Raw genomic sequence first — 19,543 nt, 5'->3', positions numbered from 1 at the left:
TGAAAAATTTTTTGTTGTTGTCTTTCATTGCATGTCCCCTTGCTCTTGTATTATGAGAGATCGTACCTTCTTTTGTAGCATTCATTATTTTGAATACCTCTTTGTTACAAGAATTTCAGCTGGCCCTGTTGGTAAATCCATCTATACAACCCCTTCTTATCAGAGGAAAAAATGTGCTGTCTACCCTCTTCTTCCACAAAGCCTTAACTTGAGCTTTCTTTTCCCACTTTTTTTAAGGTCATTTCCATATCCCAGTGCCATTGCATTTGGCTTCTGGATAGAACGTATAGGTAATCAGAGTTATCCATTGAACAGTTTTTTGTTTAAAGTCTTTGCTTAATTATTGGTTTCCTTTCTCTGTTATGAGCCAATTCTACCATGCTACACTAGGGCAGCCTTACTGTTGTCAGTGGCTGCAGTTTGGTGTAATTAGAACAGAATTTGGTCTTGCACAAAAAGATACAATCATTAAATGAAGAGGGTTACACCAGTTTAATTACTGGTTGGGAACATGTGCAGTCAAAAGCAGTTATGCAATAGCTTATTTTTACTTGTTTTAGTTGCTCATCATTTAATGGATAATTCACATTGTAAACATTTTTATGACCACCCTAGCTTTACCCAAGGGGGGCGGGATATATTTTTTTAAGTGTTCTCACAATTAATTTATTTATTTCTCCTTGTACTGGCAAGGTTCCCCCCCCCTTGCCCTTTCTGGCTTAAATAAATATTTACTGTCGCAAGTGGGTTGTGAAAATCACCTCTGTGCAGGCACAAAAATGAGGCATAACCAAAAAAAGAGAGAGAAAAGAAACAATCTCTAGTGAAAACCCTTGTGAACTGGGAGACCATAACATGTGTCTTCTAAAGATCTGAAATGAACACTTCTAAATTGATCTAAAGCCCAATGAAACCAATGGAAAGGTTCTCACTGACTACATCAGCAGGCTGAGGATCAGGCCTCATTGCACATTCTAAAATTCAGTTGTTGGAGAGAAGTGTTTTATATTGCAAAAATCCGGATCTAAATACAGGGCTGCCCAGATGGGCGGGCAAGTGGGGTAATTTGCCCCAGGCCCCCACAGGGGCCCTGCGAGCCCTGGTCTGGTGGCGGTCCGGGTCTTCGGCGGCATTTTGGCAACAGGGGGCCCTTCAGTTGCTCCGGGTCTTCGGCAGCAGAGGGCCTTTCAGTGCTGCCGAAGACACGGAGCGACTGAAGGACCCCCCGCCGCTGAAGACCCGGACCGCCGCCGGGTGAATACAAGCGCTGCAGCTCCCCCACTTTGCCCCAGGCCCCCTGAATCCTCCGGGCGGCCCTGTCTAAATATGGGAAAGGTGGGATTTGCAGAAAGTGTCCCAGGAGTTTTTGCCAGTTGTCATGAAAAAGCCCTGGAACAAATTTTAAAATTTGACTCTATATGCTGCTTTACTTATATTTGGGTGTAAAACAGTTCAGGATTATTCTGTCTTGATTTGTCCTATAAGAAATATTTGTATATACTATTGTAACCTCAGGGTTTCTGATTTTGTGCATGTAAAGTGCTGTACTGCCTTGCAAGATAGTGGCAATGAAACCTAAAACCACACTAAACTAGCCTCAGTCCTCATTTTGGTACAAACGCTAAACTCTACCCTGGTTTGTTTGAAAGTTTTAGATGAAGTTCACAAAACCTTTCTGATAAACCTGACACTGTTATTAAGCAAACATGGGCCTATATTTAAAGCTTTCCAGCCAGACCAAGTGAAATTCATAGTTTTAACTGAACTTCAGCGTTCATTCACATCCCACATTTAAAGTGAAACTTGGGAGTTGCAAACTAGTGTGAACCAAAAGCAAAGAAATGTTTTCATAATAGAAGCATTGTTTGTATATTGCATGACTCTTTTCTAAGAAGTGGGAGGTTTGTAGTGAGGCCAATGTCATTTTTATTATTGAAATATAGAGCTGTTGTGACACAACTGCAAGAGAATCAAACAAAAGAGGAAGGATCAAACCATTCTCAGTTTCTCCCTTCCTTTCAATTCACTGTGAGTCATTGGTCCTTAAGGAAGATTTCCCATAGCTTATCATTTTCAATTATACTCTTTCTATAGCTTTTAAAACATCCTATAGAATTCAATAATTCTATCGCTCTTTATAATATTCTCTGTTGGTTTAAAACTATATAGAAAGTATATCATTCTCTATTCTACATATTTTTAGAGTGATTTCTATAGAACCCTATAGGCTTCATTTCTATTTCTATCAGACTCTCCCATATGAAACATCTTTTTGTATACGTGCAGATGGGCCAGCATGGCAAAAGTTCTGATTTGGATTGGAACTTCTCCAAAGTTTGAGGAGATTTGATTTGAAAACCATCAAAGTTTCAAACTGGTGGCTATTTGTTTGATTGTTATGGTACCTTTAGAGAATCTATGTATTCTGGATCTCCTCAGCCTTTTTAGCCCCAAATTTGAAAAGTTGGTAGCTCTCCCATCCCACACTCACCACCCCAAGTCCATATTTAATAAAACAGTTACGCACGTGCCTCAAGTCCCACTCTCTCCAAGCACTTTAAGCACCTGCTAAAGCGCTTGACTGAAACGGGGCCAGGGTTTTCTGCTCTGTGCATTTGATAAATGGCAGCTGTATTTATTTTAGCTTTTGCTAACTGGTTGCCTGATGTTGCCTCTGATACATGAGGTTTTCCATCATGTATACATCCCATATCCTGGTAAACAAGTGTCTTCATTTTCCATTTCTAATCTGACCACTCCTCTTTGTGACCATCAAGACTATCACAATCTACTAGAGGACCAAAAGCAAACCAATGATTGTTTCCATAGTAAGCTAACTAAGCTGTGCTTTTCAACCTGGGGTGGCAACCCCTAGAGAAGTTATGAACAGGCACAGGGGTATCACAACCACAGTCATTAATGGCTAGATGGGAAAGGAAGATCTGAACTTTTTTTTTCTGTTGTAATGTGGGGTCATGGTATGGAAAAGGATGTGAACCACTGATCTAAACAAGTCTCCCACAACCCCCACTTTTTTCTCACAATTAGGGCTAGCTAGATTAAAAAAAAAAAAAAACCTAATGATTTTAAATGTAGTTACAATTAATCAATTAGAGCTTTCAAAACTTCAGTCATGCCAAATAGGATGGCATTTCACAGTAAGACAGAGAATATAATAAAACACCAGAGCTGTCAGCACAAAATACTTGAAATAATGCAGAAAAAAATTCTTTCCCAGAATGCAGAATAAAAGCTGACTGCTTGAGCATGCTCTAGGATATTCGTAAGACTATAACTCATGCAAAATTCTCAGGGCTTGCCCTTGCAGTCTTTGATCAGGCTCTGTTGCACAAAAAGCATGAGCAAATTTCCATTAAATCCAGCAATGCGAAGAGCATTCTTGCATCCAAAACAATATTTTAGTCCTGAGTTCAGAAGAAAATAAAGTCTGCCAGTATTTAGGTGTGTGTCAACAGAGGAATCTGACACAGGCCAGATTCTGATGCCTTTGCTCACACTCAATAGCACCTTACTTCAGGAGTAGTCCCAATAGCTAATTGCAAAGAAAGGTGCTACTGCTTGTTGTGAGTGAGGATATCTGAATCAGGCCCTTTGTAATTTGGGAGAAATAAGGGTTAAACTATTGTATGGCTGAAAGGTCATCCACCTTCAAATGATAGCCTTTTCTAGACTCTCAGCTGCCAGTGCCCCATAGCCTCCCAGAGTAAAAGATCACCTGAAACCTAGTAAGGGGTTTCCTTCTTCTATACAATAGATACAGTTAGAATGTTTCTTCTTTTGTGAGCAATATTACTAGTTCCTCTAATATTCATCCTTTTTTTTAAATATAGGGAATGGCTCTCAAACTGGTAGAACTTGGAGAAACTCTTAGGGGAAAACATTTAAGCATGATCCTCTGTACTGCAGTTGCCATTGAAATAATGCCATTTGCCAAAAGTTCAGATAAACTTCTGTAAGTATAGGGGAAAACACTTGTATCAGAGGCACAGCTGTGTGGTAACTTTTGATTTGTGGAGGGTGACCACTGTGCTTTTTAAAATCAAATCACAGGGTTAGTGGTAGGAATTTACATACAGAAAGAAATGACCAGGGGAAAAAACTGTCATATGCCCAGAGTGGGATTTTCAAAAGTCCTAAGTACTGGCCAATGTTTTAAAAATCACAGCCAGAAGAGATTATTACAGAGAAACACTTGTACCCATAATAGTGCAGAAGAAATAAGCTGTAGGGATGAGGAAATGACAATAGGTTTGTGTAGACAAAAATTATATATTTATAAATGTACTCCTGTATGCGATATATCTCTCTTGTGCACGCTCACGTAAGCGTAGTTTCAGTGTGTATTTGATGGCTCAGTCTTTGTTTCTCTACACATATCCTTCCCGCTAAAAACTACCAAGAATTGGGTCCTGGCTCTGCTGAAGTCAATGAAAGTTTTGCCATTGATTTCAATGGGGCCAGGGTTGCACTGTAAGTTGGTGCAAATATTTTTGAATGTAATGAGTTAATCATATAATTTGGTTCAAATTGCTGTTGCAACAGGGACTTAAGGAGGGGAGGCGAGGTGGTTTGTGTAATTGGGAGGAGAGGTGTCTGGGGAAGAATCTCTCTGTTAAGACGTGATCTCCGTTATGACAAGGTTTTGAAAGCCTTTGTTCCAAGCACTTCGTTTTTTCGGCAGGAGGAAAATATTCACCAACAGGGGAAGACTTCTAAGCGATCAAACAGGTCATCTTGCTAAGGAAGTAGTGGTTGGCTTGGTAGTATGTCATATGCAGGAGCTTGCTGTGTTGGCAACGGCAGCTGCCCACTGATTCATTCCCATCTGTTCTCATCTAACTAAGCAGTAGGTGAAGCAGAGGAGACCTAAAGAATAGAATAACTTCACATAGTGTGGGGTGGGAAGAGGGCCTGTGAACAGATGATTCCCTGCTTTGTCAATTGCATAATGAAAGTAGGGTATCCTTTTCAAAGGCTCTGAATGCCCTTAATTGCCCTTCACCATCCACCCCTCTCCAGCATGCCATCTCCCCCCAGTGAAGCCCTTCCCTGCCCCTGGAGCCTTATGGCGCACACATGGTCAAAGTTATGTCACATATTTTCCTCCCACTTCCAGCATCTGTGGCTCTTTGGTTGTGTTCTAGTTTCAGATCATTCTTTAGGAGCAGGAAGCATAAGTCTCTCTCTCTCTCTTTGTGTGAAACCCATTACACTCTCAGGTGCTGGATAAATAGTTAATGAAAGGGAAATTGGCATGGGAGCATCTCTTTTGGAGTAAGAGGAAGAGAACTTTTAGTTTACAAAAATGTAATACATGGAAAGATGTCATTTCCCTTAGGAAAAATTCCTATAGCCTTTATTAGGGACATAACTAAATTTTATAGAGGTTTCTCAGCAATTTACATTATTTAATACAAAACATTATCCTTTTTATAGATTTTCTCTTTTTAACTAACCTATAGAATTCTATAGTGCAGATATAATCCTCTAGGCATTACAGCGCATAAGAGTTTTCCCATAAGGGTTGCCATGGTTTTTCCAAAATGGCCCTCAGCCTCTCCAGAATAAATATCCTCGCTTTCCCTCTGGGTTTGTCCTGGCACATCGAAATACTAAGAAGGTTAATAGCTAATTCAGAACTGCTGGCAGTCAGTCAGATAGGAAGCTCATGAAGTTCTTTTGTGTCTTGCATCATCATTGTTTGGAAAGGGGGATTTCAGGACAAAGACATGTCTCTCAGAACCTGACGGCAAATATCTGACAGGCATGGGCGGCGGGTATAATAGGCCAAGGGAGACTAAGCCTCCCCAAACAGGATGTGCTGTACCTCGCTTTCGCAGTGCACCGCCAGCCTGCCGCCTTTGGAGCACTGCTGCCGAAAGGGCACCCAGGCCATGGCCTGCTCACACTCTGCGTTGAGGCCCCACTCCCAGGTCCCGCTCTTCCCCCATAGCCCCACCCATGCTGTTCCTTATCCCATCCCTGCTCTGCCTCTTTCCCTGTGGGCCCCCGCTGCCGCTCATGCCTCTTCACTGCTTTCCCCAGCAACCCCCCCCCGCCTCTCACACCTCTTTGCCTTTTTTCCCATGGTCCCCCCCGCCCCTACCACTCGTACTTCTCTACCACTTCCCCCGTGGCCCTTCCTCTGCCTCCTGGCCCCCTGAGACTGGACTGGAGCAGAGTGGGGGTGGAGCGTGGGCAGGGCCTCAGGGGGAGGAGGCTGAGTGGGGATGGGCCTCAGGGCAGAGCAGTGGGTGGGGCCATGGTCTGGGTGCCAGTGGCCCTTCCACTTCTGGGGAGCTTCTCGTGCTCAGTCCTAGCCTCCCCAAATGTAGGAGTCACATGCTGCCCATGCTGATGGGGAAAACCCAACCAACTTGCAAATAGGCTTCCTATTCAGCTGAAGTTAACTTTTATTGTGGTCATTAACTCCAACTTGAATTTTCATCTTGAAAGGGAAAAATTATGTTGGTGCTTTTTTGTTTTTGTGACTTCCCTAAAACCCTCTAAGGGTTTGTTAATGAACCAGAACATAATGTGCTTCTTAAAGCATTTTACCTTATTGCAGAACATTTTGGAGGAAGGAAGGGCACAACGGAGTCCTTTATTCTACCTAGAGATAACTCATGTTTTTGTTGTTTAGGTTCTTTGTGGGGGTAGGAGGTGAGGAATGTTTCTCCAAGTTTGTAGCAAAAGCTAAAAGCCAATACCAAGTTTGAGCATGTGTACTCCCTCTTGGGGAGGGGAACCATGGCGTAATTAAGATCTTTCCGATACAAATGTTAGGCTGTCAATCATGCCTCTTACTGTTTTAATGCCTACCTGTCTGTTTCTTTATCAAGTGCACATGGGTGTCTTTTTTTCCCCTCTCTTTTGCATTCAGCTTCTGCAAGGTGAATCTGTGCTCTTTGATTGCAAATCCCCCTTTTTTTAAACCAAGTTGCAAAAGTAAGGAAATAGCTTAAGTGCTGTGTTTCTGAAGGCTTATGTCTGAAGCATCCATATTAAAGTCATAACTAAATACAGAACTACAGAATGTGTTCAACATTCACCCAAGTATAACAACAGTCAGCTGGTGTGACTGCGTTCTTAAATACCAGGCAGCATGACTAAAACCACGATCGCAAATGACCAGTACTATGCCCATTTTAAAATACAGCCACATTTCTATCAATAACCTTTTCCCTTTGACAATGAATATTAGCATATCCTATATTTATTCTAAATTTGCCTATAGGCTCATGAAGTGTTTGTGTTATGAGATAGGATAAAGGAGTTGAAACTGATGGGTCTTCATTGTAATTGTGAGTTCTTCATTCATGTCCTTTTTAACTTTTCTTTCTAGACTAAATAATCCTAAGGTATTTTTTTTTCAAAAGATGGGCACTTTTGAAAAATTTACTCCTACTGTCCACTGTCCCTCATTGTATATGAATCCTGTTACACCTCTAACCGTGTTGACTGTGGGCTGAAGAGATCAGTGTCTTTTGTCAAAGAGAGCCAACCAAAACTAGACACAATGCAATACTCTAGAAGTTATAATTGCTCACCATTTCTCTAGCAGGTCCCAGGTGGAATGGAACAGAGCTGGAATGGGCTGGTTAGGTGGTGTGTTTGTGCCAAATTTTCAACACTGAGAAAATTTTAACCCTGAATTTATAAACCCTTGACAACAGGAAATGCCAAAGAGTCTGGACTACAACAGAGACTAATTTGACTGACACTGTGTCTGAAATTAAGTGCAACTTGGGTTTTAAAAAGTCAAAGTAACTTTTGCTTTTCAATTATGATCTGAAGTCGAGCCTACCGAGGAGTTTACATCAAGAAAGTTTTTTTGGCAGCAGCCACTCCAGGTCTGGTGCCTGGGGGCTTGAAAGACCATTCAGCTTTCATATAGGATGCATTCCACAAGCTGTCCAATGATGCAAGGCCTTTTGAAATTGTTCATTGGCAGCATGATGTTTGTCCTACTTTCCCTACACTGTCCTGGCCATATGCCTCAGCGCTGGCCTAGATCCACCTCTGGGGTGACAGGGCAGTTTAGTCTCTGGCTACCTTGTCTTGGGCGTACCAACAGGGATGCTAGTTAATGCTAATTTTGAGTATGGTTTTAGTGATATGGATGTCTCTCCTCTGGGTATTGGGTGCTTAGATGAGTTGCTGGAATAAACAGAAGTGGCCAGCACCTCTATTTTACATTTCAACCAAAAGACAATGGCCAAAGTTTTCTACAATAGCCAAACTTTAGGCTTCTAAAAGTGAGATTTTTTTTTTAAAATGCCTTGAAGTCAGTGAGACTTGTGCTTCTAAGTGTCTTAAGTGCTTATGCATAGCCTATTGTTAGATGTCTAATTAGGGTCTTAGTCTACTTTTTAGAAATTTTTGGTCAGCATCTGCAAAAATGCTCAGCCTCCGGACACCATGTTTGGGGGTGAAGTTTGGTACCTATTCAAAGTAAAAGAGTACAGCCCACTGACTTGCCAACATCAGTCATTTCCTACAGTAGCTAGCAGCTTGATAACTTGAAGGTTTCAGATCCAAAGATTGACTGAGCCACATTTCAGATAGTTTGCGGGTCAGATGGGATTCCAGTACAAGGTTCTTTATTAAATTAGAGGTAGGTTGCTAAGTACATTCCAAGAGAAAAATACCATTAAACACATCCATTTAAAAAAAATCTGAACACGAAAAAACTATGGAAATCATCAGCCAAAGTTAAAATTCGGATACCAACCTTAATACCCAATTAATGCACAAATTCCATGAAACTGGAAAAACTGAGTAGTACTCATGTTTTCAGTTGTAACAAAACATTCACAATAACTACAACATTGTCTGTTCATCTATTACTTTCTTTCAGAAGTGAACATAAACGCTTCAATACCATGATTTTATTTATAAAGGACTAGATCCTTTATTTAAACTCACGTGGAGTGGGCCTGCATTCAGACACATCCAGTTGCAGGATATGATCCAAAAGTGGAGAAGGTCAAAAAAACGATATATATTCTCGGTGAAAACCTTGAATGAGATTAAATATTTTTTATTTCTTCATCATTTTTCGTTGAAACAATTAAAAATTCTGTGCGATAGGAAAATAGAAAAATGAAACCTGATTTTTATTTTGTTTCTGAAAGATAAAAAAAAATCTGCACTTTTCTCCCTCCCTGCCCCCCCCCCTTTTCCTTTGAGGAAAAATGGAGAAAAAGGGATGAAGAAAAAAACTCCAAACTGATTTTTTTTTGGTTGTTGAAAAAACAAATTCTTGCAAACCTTGTTATGAAAATCACATTTTAACGAGAAAAATTTCAGTCAGTTCTACCCAAAATTCTTTTTTAAAGTCTTGCATTTAATACAACTGTACACAAACCTTAAAATAAAAACGTCAAGAATTCAAGACTACCTGAATATCTAATCTGTTTCTCTATAGCATCCATGATCTTAGTGTATAAGCATGTCCAAAAAGTGTTTTCCTACTGAAGAAAATCATTCAGTCTACCTCTAATTAACTAATAAAACTACTGTTTAAAAATAGACTAGTGTAACTAACACCAGACCATAAAACTAGGGCCATTACATTAAAACAGGAACTGTTCATGTTGCAACAAACCATTAAACTTAATAATACAGAACAAATACTAAGTTATCCTCATTTATAATTTTAAAAAGGCATACAAGGGCCTCATCTAATTCCCATTAAAATTAAAAGATAGACTGCCAGGTACTTCAGAGGAAGATTGATCGAGCCCTAAAATAGTAAAATAAAAACCAGGGTCACAGTTAAGGTCATTTTGGGTATTAAGCACTGATCCTTGTGCATGAATTAACTGTTGAGGTTGGTATGGCATACAAATTGTTTTTGTACCTTTAGATTGTGATTTCTGTAAATTTGGAATACTGGTTTTTTAACAGGTGTTCGACGTTTGGGTTTTAATGTATATTTTCAATAATATTGCCCTGCTTGAATTGCATTTGGGAACTTTACATTTAATCTATCAGTTTTTTTTTCATTTGGGGATTTTTGGGGTGAGGGGGCAGGAGGAGGGCAGTTATCCTATTTGTTAAAATACTATGAAAGTTATGTAAAATCTGTGCTGTAGAGAAAAATATAGCATCTGGACTCACAACTGTGGAATATGTTTTGGTTTCCACTTTTGATTTTACTAGATGGCAGCAGGATTTTTTACATCTGTTCAGAAAATGAATATTTATTAAAATACCTTCAAAAGGTCTGCTTAAGATTCCTTCTCTCAATGCACCTGATAGGAATGCAGCTGTGGAACTTAATTAACTAATTTATCTTCCGTCCAGCAATAACACTTACGACGAAAAAGAGCACAATGGCTTTCCATATAGTATTTTTCCCAAGGTAAAAATATAAGAGTACCAAATTCAGCCCTGACTTACTCTGTTGTCAGTCATACCTATGCAATCCCATTGTCTTGTTTTCAGTAGCAGAGGAAGAGAGGAGTGGTAGAATTTGACTCTATAGACTTTCAAGGCTAGATTTGCAAAATAGTGCATGCTATTTGCAGAAGTAAAAATTAAAAACTTTTGTGTGGAAGTTGGCACATATGAAATTGGACAAGTGCAACGTTTTTGAACTACAGGGTCAGACTAAGGCATTTCAGGGCCTTAGGGAAACTCCAGTAAGAGCCATCTCTTGGCCTTGTACCCCATGCCATGGCCCCAACCCTCCTTGAGGTACCAGAGCCTTTACTCAAGCCATCTTCTGAGGTGGGAGAGAGGGGTGTCTGGCACTGTTGTTTAAGCAAGCTTGTTCTCTTCCCACTCTCTAGTCCTCTCTTAAGGTGGACTGGGTCTGTCTCAGAGGAGATAACTCAAGTGAGCAGAGGTCAAGAGTTGGTGGTGGTGAGGATTTGCTGAACCACACCTGTGCAGCCATGATGGGATGATGACAGTGAGGGTCTCCACTTCCCAGAGACTCCTCTGCTAGAGCTGTGGATTTGCATTAACAGTCCATTGAAATAAATGGGGCAGTTCCTCCTCTCAGCCTCTCTGCGGACAGAGTAAGTCAGCACTGCATCAGTTATGCAGTACTCGCTTCAAATTTTCAAGGTTGTTCTTGGCAACCAAGAGAGGGCTTGGACACAGACATACACACACATTTTTAAATGAAAGCTGAGTTGCTGGGCCCTAGACACATGCCTTTGCCTTAATCAAGCGCTATGAAACTGGGTGCAAATGAGGCCTGATCCTGCCAAGGTTACTCATGAGCCCTGCATATACAGTTCAGTACAGTTACTCGCATGAGTGAGCGCTATTCATGTGAATAAAATCTTCAGGATGAGGCCCTGGCAAAGGTATATTTACTGTGCTCGAAAATGAAGAGAGCTACAAATATTGTCATACAACTAACCTTCAGAGGGCAACGGTGTGAGCTGTTTCTTTTCCAACTGGGCAGCTTTAGTTGAATGAAAATGTAGTTGCTCAGACAGAGGCACTCCTGCTGTAATTAAAACACCTTAAACACTCCTTCAGCTAAGGAATCTGCTAGGGTTTTGAATAAGAAGAGAGAATCCACACTAGGCTTTAGGGCAATATCCCATTGGGGCAGATTAATCCATAGGAATTCAGAAGCTATTTGCTTTTGGGCATCACAGAATAGTAAGCTGTAGTATTCAGAATTTTGCTGCTGCAAAGATTATTTTGTGTTTTGACCACATCACCTCTCCACTGGTGCCCTGTTTTCTACTGCACCAAACACAAACTACTTGCCTTCCTTTTTAAGGCACTTCATGGCCTACCCCCTTCCCTACCTAGAATCTCTTACCCATTGTCCAAGTGTGGACTCCAGTCTTCGCTTTGCCTCCTGGAAATTCCTCCTTGAAACTGTCCTTTGCCATCGTGGCTACAAAAAGTTGACAAGGGAAGGCAGCTGGTGTGCTGTGAATGCCACTTATTAGAGCTGGTTGGAACTCAGAATTTTTGTTTCACAGGAATTTTGAAATTTCCTATGGAAAAAAATCAAAATGTCATTTTGGAATTTCAAAAATTTGTTCTAAATTTTATTTGGCTTTTTTCGTTTTTATATTTGTATGATATTTCATGGCATGTCGGTGCTACTACAGTAGAACCTCAGAGTTACAAACATCTCGGGAATGGAGGTTGTCCATAACTCTGAAATGTTCCTAACTCTGAGCAAAACTTTATGGTGGTTCTTTCAAAAGTTTGCAGCTGAACATTGACTTAATACAGTTTTGAAACTTTACTATGCAGAAGAAAAATGCTGCTTTTAACCATCTTAATTTAAATGAAACCAGCACAGAAAGCTTTCTTACCTTGTCAAATCTTTTTTTTAAAGTTTTCCCTTTTTTTAGTAGTTTACGTTTAACACAGTACTGTACTGTATTTGCTTTTTTTGTCTCTGCTGCTGCCTGATTGTGTACTTCCGATTCCAAACGAGGGGTGTGGTTGACCAGTCAGTTCATAGCTCTGGTGTTTGTAACTCTGAGGTTCTACTGTGCTACTATTTCAAAATATGATCATAGTTAGAATATTCTATATTTTTATTATTAAAACTACTAAGGTCATCTGCTACTCAGTACTGAATGAAACATCTTATCTTTCTACATTCAACTTTCTACATTCAACTATCTTTCTACATTTATGTTTTAATTAAATAGTTTCACAGAAAAATTTCCTTTTAATTGAAACAGCTTTTTCCAACAAAAAACTGTTTTTTGACAAAATTGTTCCAACCAGCGCTACTGCTTATCATGCTGCTTATCAGTGCTGTCTCAATGTTTCCTTGTGTTCTCCATCTGTCTACATCAGCCTGTTGTCTCCTGTCTTATACTTTAAGTGGTAAGCTCTGTGGGATAGGGACAATCTCATTGCTCCGTTTGTACAGCACCTAATACAATGGGGTCGTGGATCATGAATGGGGTCCCTAGGTACTATGATAATGCAAGGAAGAAATAATAACAGTAAATGTGTTACAAAAAAGACCAGTTTGGTTCACTTGAAGGCATTTTGATAAGCCAGGCACCCAGGAGCTAAAAATGACACCCTATGTATATTTTAAAGCCGTGGTTCTCAACCAGTGGCACGTGTACCCCTGGAGGTATGCAGAGATCTTCCAGAGGGTACATCAACTCATCTAGATATTTGTCTTGTTTTACAACAGGCTACATAAAAAGCACTAGCGAAGTCAGTACCACTAAAATTTCATACAGACTAAATGAGAAAGTAAGGATTTTTTCAATAATAGTGTTCTGTGACACTTTTATATTTTTATGTCTGATTTGTAAACAAGTAGTTTTTAACTGAGGTGAAACTTGGGTGGTTTACAAGACAAATCAGACTCCTGAAAGGGATACAGTAGTCTGGAAAGGTTGAGAACCATGGTTTTAAAGAAATGAGTACAGATGCTCCCCGGGTTACGCAAACCTGATTTACAGAAATCCGGACTTATGGAAAAAGTTCCATAAGTTCTGAAAGCTTTTTTTTTTGCGTAATTGTCAGAGATACTTTCCTGACTTATGCAAAATTCAACTTACGCAAGGCATTCTGGAATGGAACGCTTGCATAAGTCAGGGAGCTTCTGTAGATTGAACCCAGCAGAAAACTTGAGATAACATTGTTTCTAAGTATTTCTAGTCATTTTGTTTTCCTTTTGATATATGCAATAGCAAATGCTGCATTGTTTCATTAAAACAGAGTAATATTTTATCTCTTCGGGGTGTTATGCTGTAGATTGAACCCACTGAGGTATCTTTCTTGCCCTCCAATAGCTAAATCATGTCAAGGTATGAAATTCAAACCTTGTGAGCATTTTAAATTATTTGTATTGTGGAAGTGCCAGTCGCAGTTCCATAGTTAAGGTTGAGTACAGTTTTGCACTTATAACAGATTTGTTCAACCTCTGTTATGTATGAAAAATGCAGCATATCCTCTCCAAATGTGCAGCACTTATTCCGTGAATACAGGATGAGCTTTTTGAGACTCTACAAGTTGTCTTTTCATTAGTTTGAATTAAATTAATTTTAAAATGGCTACTCTTCTAACTTTTCATATTGTTACATTTCACAGGCAGCTTGTGCATGGACTATATGCAAGTCTCAGAAATGGCTGGTACATGGCTGTTTCCTGTATTGGTATTACTTTGAAGCTACTATCTTGTTCTCCAACTTTTATTTAAAAATAGAAGTGTCTAGTTGTTAGGGATGTCAAGCAATTAATCACACTGTTAAACAATAATAGAATACTATTTATTTAAATATTTTGGATGTTTTCTAATTTTCAAATATATTGATTTCAATTACAAAACAGAATACAAAGTATACAGTGCTCACTTTATATATATATATATATATATATATATATATTTTTATTACAAGTATTTGCACTGTTAAAAAACAAAAGAAATAGTATTTTTCAAACCACCTAATACAAGTACTGTAGTGCAATTTCTTTACCATGAAAGTTGAATTTACAAATGTAGAATTATGTAAAAAAAAAAAAACCCAAAACCTGCATTCAAAAACAAAACAATGTAAAACTTCAGAACCTACAAGTCCACTCAGTCCTACTACTTGTTCAGCCAATCGCTAAGATAAACAAGTTTGTTTACATTTACAGGAGATAATACTGCCCTCTACTTATTTACAATGTCACCAGAAAGAGGGAACAGGTGTTCTCACGACACTGTTGTAGCTGGCATCACAAGATATTTACGTGCCAGATGCGCTAAAGCAGGAGTAAGCAACCTATGGCACATGTGCCGAAGGCAGCACGCGAGCTGATTTTCAGTGGCACACTCACTGCTTGGGTCCTGGCCACCGGTCCAGGGGGCTCTGCATTTTAATTTAATTTTAAATGAAGCTTCTTAAACATTTAAAAAATCTTATTTACTTTACATACAACAATAGTTTAGTTATGTATTATAGACTTATAGAAAGAGACATTCTAAAAATGTTAAAATGTATTACTGGCACGCAAAACCTTAAATTAGAGTGAATAAAGGAAGACTCGGCACACCACTTCTGAAAGGTTGCCAACCCTTGCGCTAAAGATTCATATGTCCCTTCATGCTTCAGCCATCCCTTCCGGGGACATGTGTCCATGCTGATGACCGGTTCTGCTTGATAACAATCCAAAGCAGTGTGGACCGACGCATGTTCATTTTAATTATCTGAGTCAGATGCCACCAGCAGAAGACTGATTTTCTCTTTTGGTGGTTCGGGTTCTGTAGTTTTTGCATTGGAGTGTTGCTCTTTTAAGACTTCTGAAAGCATGCTCCACACCTCGTCCCTCTCAGATTTTGGAAGGCACTTCAGATTCTTAAACCTTGGGTTAAGTGCTGTAGCTATCTTTAGAAATCTCACACTGGTTCTCTCTTTGTGTTTTGTGAAATCTGCAGTGAAAGTATTCTTAAAATGAACAACATATGCTGGGTCATCATCTGAGACTGCTATAATGTGAAATATATAGCAGAATGTGGGCAAAACAGAGTAGGGGACATACAATTCTCCCCCAAGGAGTTCAGTCACAAATTTAATTAGTGCATTATTTTTTTAATGAGCATCATCAGCATGGAAGCATGTCCTCTGGAATGGTGGCTGAAGCATGAAGGGGCATACAGATATTTAGCATATCTTGCACATAAATACCTTGCAGCGCCAGCTACAAAAGTGCCATGCAAACACCTATTCTCACTTTCTGGTGACATTGTAAATAAGAAGAGGGCAGCATTATCTCCTGTAAATGTAAACAAACTTGTTTGTCTTAGCGATTGGCTGAACAAGAAGTAGGACTGAGTGGACTTGTAGGCTCTGAAGTTTAACGCTGTTTTGTTTTTGAGTGTAACAAAAAAGTCTACATTTGCAAGTTACACTTCCACGACAGAGATTGCACTACAGTACTTGTATGAGGTGAATTGAAAAATACTATTTCTTTTGTTTATCATTTTTACAGTCAAATATTTGTAATAAAAATAATATACACTTTGATTTCAATTACAACACAGAATACAACATACATGAAAATGTAGAAAAACATCCAAAATATTTAATAAACTTCATTTGGTATTCTATTGTTTAACAGTAAAATTAAAACTGCGATTAAGCGCGATTAATATTTTTGAGTTAATCACGTGAGTTAACTGCGATTAATCAACAGCCCTACCAGCTATTTAAAATGCAAAGAAAATCTCAAATGTGAACAAAGGGTATATCTACACAGCAAACAAAGATATGATCGTAGTGCAGGTAGGTATATCCTCACTAGCTTCAGTCTAGCTAGTGTGGGCAACAAAGTAGTTTGTACCCACAAACCCAGGGTCCCCGGTCGGCCTACCTGAAGTAGAAAATCACAACTTTCATTTACTGTGTCAACATACCCATGGTGTAACTGAGGCAGAGATGAGTTTGCAGGTAGCCTGAAACAATAGCTCGGAGAGGTGTGAACTATCCCATTCATCTCAGTGAAGTGTTAACTGAGATGCCCAGTGATGATTATTTCAACATCTACATGAAGAATTAAATGGATCATGTAAGAAAAAAGAGAGAGAGTCAGACTTGCATGATGTGCTGTGAGTGGCCTCTCATTTTGGTACCACAAGTGCATGGTGTATGGGAGATCCCACCAGTTTTTGGTTGTCCCCTCGCCACAGTCAAGAAGGAGCCAGACCCAAGATGCCTAGGAGAACCCATGGGTGTATTCAAGCCCCACTGAGAGGGTGCAAAGCCCAAGGAGCCAAGTGGCACACATGATCATGTTTTGAATATATGCATAATCTGCTATGAGCAGTGTTCATCATGGTGACTCACATGGGCAGATCTTATTTTGTGGGAGAAGCTTGGAAGAGCACCAGTGATGGAGTGTTCACCCTACAGTAACTTGAAAAGAGTTCATGTGGCTCAGAGGGGGCTAAGTAACCAGATAAGGCTCAGGTGAGGGAGAGTTACACTTGATAGACAATCCCTAATTGAGGATGGAGCCAGCTGAGTAGGAGCAGGCAGGGCTGATATAAGGCCAAGCAGTGAGGGCAAAAGGGGGCTGTAGTATGAAAGCCTGTTGTCACTTTCTGGGCTTAGAGGAAAAAGAAGAAAACCTATGGGAGAGTGGAAGTCCTGGGATCCTGGCCAGGAGGGTTGGGCGCACCCAGAGAAGTGGTAGAGAAGGAAGTTCGATGCGGGTGGAGTAGGAAAAAGCTCAGGGAAATGGCAGCAAGGTTTGTGACAGTGCAGACCTTGACCATTGATTCAAGGGTCCCTGAGCTGGAACCCAGAATAGTGGGTGGTCCCTAGTTCCCCTACCAGCCACTGGGGGAAGTGGCATAGCTTTGACTTAGAGCAGTGGTTCTCAAACTTTTATTTTCGTGGACCACTTGAAAATTGCTGAGTCTCGGTGGACCGTTTAATGATCTTTCCAAATGTTGTTTGTACCATTAGCTAACTGTTGTAAAGCGCTTTGGATAAAAGTGCTATATAAAAAAACCTTAATAATAATAAAGTTTTTTTGTTCTACAAATAAAAGCACAGAACTCATATGTTAATATCAGTAGTCTTACCTTTCTAGTGCAATAGAGATACCCTCTCTCCCCCACTGTGGCAGCCCCTGAGCTGGGGCTGGGAAGGAGGGGGTCTTTCCCCCCGCCACAGAGATGAAGCTGGGAAGGAGTGCGGGTCTCTCCCTTCACCACAGAGCTGAGGCTAGGAAGGAGGGCCATCTCTCTCCCGGCAGCTGCAGCCCTGGAGCTGGGGAAAGTCACTTCTTTCTCTGGCTGCTGCAGCCCGGCACATCCCAAATTTTCCCCCACCACCTCTTCTCACTCCACTGCCCCCTCCCACCTACCTCCTATTCCCCCCATGCCTGTGTGGCTCCACTAATTAGGTGAGTGGCCCTTCATTCTCTCATGTGCAGCTGCCCAAGCATGCACCTTCGAGGGAACTGTCCACGGACCATCTGAATGAATGGAACTCGCGGACCACTGGTGGCCCATGGACCACAGTTTGAGAACCTCTGACTTGGAGGACTTCTGGGAATGATACCCAAACAGGCAGCCTGGTGAGACTTGGAGACCTCGGAAGGGGGAAACTACATAGTGACCTGGCTGGAGGGCCACACCACAAAGAGGGAGCATCTTGACTCCCAAAGATGAAGCACTGCAGCTCCTGGAAAAATACGTGAGCGGGGCTACACCACAAGTGAGCGACAGAAGGGGGCATCAGACCCATTGGAGCTATTCCCCAGATTCAGCCATGAGGGGGCACCCCAGTGGTGAGTAAAATCCTGTGAAAGAACCCACACATTTCCCCTTATTCTGACCCCTGGCTATATTTGAAGAAGTTAGGTTGTAATTAAACTAAATCATTAATGATTGTTGTGTCTGATTGTTATGATTATTAAGCTACAGACAAGTACAAGTCAACAGCTCAGGTGATGTAAGTGTGGTCATTGTGACATCACAATGTGATTCAATTCATCACTACCCTACCACCGCTAATACCTGAACACAGACAGAGCCTACTGCACAACGGCATAGTAATAACTTCCAAGAGATGAGAGATTGTGCTAATAAAAATGCACAAATAATCTTTGAGAATGGCAAGAAAATGTTTGATTGCTGCAGTAAGTCTCCCTGCAAATATGTGTATCTAAATAACAAGATTTTCAAAACGTATTTAATAACTATTAGTCTCTTTTAAAGACAAGACATTTTTCTTGTTTAACATGCCAATATGCTGCATTCTTCTGGACCAGAGTGACAGCTCCAATTTTAAACAAACAAACAAAAAACTAAGTGCTTTTTTTTAGCAACTAAAATCTGTGCTGCTTTTTGGGGGGGAGAGGGGAAGTACTTCTAGCACTCACTTTGCAGCCAGACCTGAAATCACTAGGCACCCTAATTCTATTGAAGGCTAAAAGTTGCAGTTCTGTACTTGCATCAGTGGTTGGATGTCTGATTCCCCAAAATGGGGGCTAAGTAGCTTTACGTTTTTGGGTGTGTGGGGTTTGGTTTTTTTTTTTTTTTTAAGATCAGTGTCTTTTCTTGGAGGAGGAAAAACCTAAAAACTCTGGAGGAGCAAACATTTTTTAATTAAAATGTATAGACAATATACAAGGCACTAAACAATTTTTGTAAGCATTCTTATGCCTATACTACATTTTTAAAAATAAAACTTGTTTCTCTGTATGCGTAGCATTGCCCTCTTCTGGACAGATTAAGAACTAAGCATGTGCAATTTTCTCTACTTGCTGAGATTCTGGAACTATTTCAGCTCGCTGTATTTTTGACATTGCAAGTATTTAAGAAGTTCCCATATATTAGGTTTAAAGGTGCACAGCCTTGTCTGTGTACTCTGTATTTGACCATAGAACAGAATCTGTTTTTAATGTGTAACAAAAAGCATTTTTAAAATTAATGCTTCAAAGGCCTGCTGCTCTGCTGGATATTTCTCAGTGGTTGGAAGGGCATGGAAGGTGTGTTGGGTAAAACTGCTTATCTTCTGATAAGCAATTATTTATACACAATGGGACGTAGCAAAGCCCCCCA

At 40.2% G+C, this 19,543-nt stretch overlaps 1 protein-coding gene across 2 annotated transcripts in view; it reads left to right on the top strand.

Annotated features, from left to right (window-relative positions):
- Positions 1-19,543, top strand: part of PDE10A (phosphodiesterase 10A) — a 605,978-nt gene that overhangs the window by 30,384 nt on the left and 556,051 nt on the right. The window contains exon 1 of one of the 2 annotated variants that reach the window (XM_045008721.1): positions 18,494-18,618. The exons of the other annotated variant lie outside the window; for it this stretch is intronic. The gene's annotated coding sequence lies outside the window, so the exon portion shown is untranslated. Of the gene's footprint in view, positions 1-18,493; positions 18,619-19,543 lie in introns of those variants that run through there. 2 annotated transcript variants of the gene reach the window in all.

This window comes from Mauremys mutica, chromosome 3, assembly GCF_020497125.1.
Source record: "Mauremys mutica isolate MM-2020 ecotype Southern chromosome 3, ASM2049712v1, whole genome shotgun sequence".
Classification (NCBI taxonomy): Eukaryota; Metazoa; Chordata; order Testudines; family Geoemydidae; genus Mauremys; species Mauremys mutica.
The sequence above is the reverse complement of the archived record's forward strand: the minus strand, read 5'-3'. Positions and strand labels throughout refer to the sequence as shown.